The sequence below is a fragment of the Chelonoidis abingdonii genome, unplaced genomic scaffold (assembly GCF_003597395.2).
Source record: "Chelonoidis abingdonii isolate Lonesome George unplaced genomic scaffold, CheloAbing_2.0 scaffold0508, whole genome shotgun sequence".
NCBI lineage: Eukaryota > Metazoa > Chordata > Testudines > Testudinidae > Chelonoidis > Chelonoidis abingdonii.
Genome location: NW_027424769.1, coordinates 16995 through 18907, shown reverse-complemented (window position 1 = coordinate 18907; position 1913 = coordinate 16995). Strand labels below are relative to the sequence as shown.

The 1913-nt window shown below is 41.3% G+C and overlaps 1 pseudogene; it reads left to right on the top strand.

Annotated features, from left to right (window-relative positions):
* LOC116830328 (U2 spliceosomal RNA) lies at nucleotides 1-180 on the top strand (annotated as a pseudogene).
* Nucleotides 181-1913: the final 1733 nt, after the last annotated feature.

Genomic DNA, 1913 nt, shown 5'->3' with positions numbered 1-1913 from the left:
TTAGCTTGAATCAAAATGTTAAATCTGTTCTTATCACTTTAATAACTGATCCTTCCTCTATCTGAGGACTATTTATTGAACTGATTTTTGGACTAGGGAGATGGAATGGCAGCTTGCTCCATCCACTGCATGCATCACCCTGTTATTGCAGTACTGACCTCCGGGAACGCTGGACCTCCCTATGGGGAGAATATGATGGTTGAAGAGCAGCCAAGAAATGTGGTGGTGTCTGTGTTACCATTCAGTCTATACTAAGAGTAGGGTTTTGAGTCATTTGTATCTCTTTGGTTAGTTATTAGCAACATCTTATTATTAGGCCTCTGAGTTGAAAGACTGCTCTTGCAGATTTTACCGTCTCATTGTTTGTAGATCAAACAGCTGCTTTCTTAGTCTCGTCTGTGTAGGTTCTTAAACCGCTCTCCTTAGTATACCTTCCAGAATTGATTGCGTGGTTTGGATCATTTGTTCCCTCATTTCCCTACAGAAGAGAAATTTGCCTTTCCTTTCCCATTTGGAAAATGCCATTGTTTTAACTCAGGAAACAATCTCTGTAAATGTTTTGCACAGATGAGGGATAGTTCATAGGCGCAGAAGAGGAGGAAGGTTGTGGCCCTTTGAGTCACATTCCTAGCATTTAAGGCCTGAAGGAACCAGCTGATCACCTCAGAGAGACTGGGGTGCACCAGTGCCGGAGGCCCTACTATGACAAGGAATTGATTTGATGCCATTGACCGTACGTTTAAGACAGTTCTGTGGGAAGGAGCAGACAAGAGCATTGGGGCTGCAGTATAGCACTTGCATAGGCTTGCTTTGCCCTGTTTTGCTGTACGAGTTGAGTTAACAATGAGAGATTGCTAGTCACAGGTCAGTGGGTGGGTTTGTGCACATTAGGAGTGTACAGGGAACCATCTTTGAACAGAATTGTGTGTTAAGGGGTCTTGCTTTGAATTCTTCCACTGGAGTCATTTTGGGGAAGTGAGCCTCATTTAGAGTTACCTAGTTATGGTGTGGTTTTTGAAATAGGGGGCTGGACTAGGAGCTGGCTCTGTCTACCCCATACATTGATCTCATATTGCAGTGTCTCCAAGGCTAGTACATCTTCTTTTGGGGAAAATGTTTTGGTTAGAAAAGCAGAAAGGGTTTTACTGTGGTGATATTTCTTGAAAGCAGGTTTTTTTTTTCCAAGTCACTGAAATGTCCAGAGTTTTGGTTTCTTTATGAGAAAATATTATGATTTCTTGGGAGCGTTTTGTGAGTTGATAAAGTTGAGGTTCTTTGTTGCCCCATATGAAAAAAAAAAAGATATATTGGAAGTGGAAAGATTCAGAAAAAAGGGCAACAAGAATGATGAGGGGCTATGGAACAGCTTCTGTAGAAGAAGAGATTAATGAGATTGGGACTTTTCAGCTGGGAAAAGAGATGACTAAAAGGGGATACAATGGAGGTCTATAAAATCATGACTGGTGTGGAGAAAATAAAGAAGAAAGTGTTAGTTCTTCTTTCTCATAACACAAGAGCTAGGGGTCACTAAATTAAATTACTAGGCAGCAGGATTAAAACAAAGAAAAGGAAGTATTTCTTCACACAACCCACAGTCAGTCTGTGGAACTCTTTGCCAGAGAATGTTGCGAAGGCCAAGACTGTAACAAGCCTCAAACAAAAAACAAATTTTCAAGTATCAGAGGGGTAGCCATGTTAGTCTGGAGCTGTAAAAGCAGCAAAGAGTCCTGTAGCACCTTATAGACTAAGAGACGTATTAGAGCAGGAGCTTTTGTGAGTGAATACCCACATGCCTCTGATGAAGTCTGTTATTCTATAAAGTGCCACATGACTCTTTAAGGCTTTAAAAAAAACTAATTGTGTTAGTCCAGCTGCTAGTGGGAAGAGCAAATGCAACAAGGGCTATAAGCAGG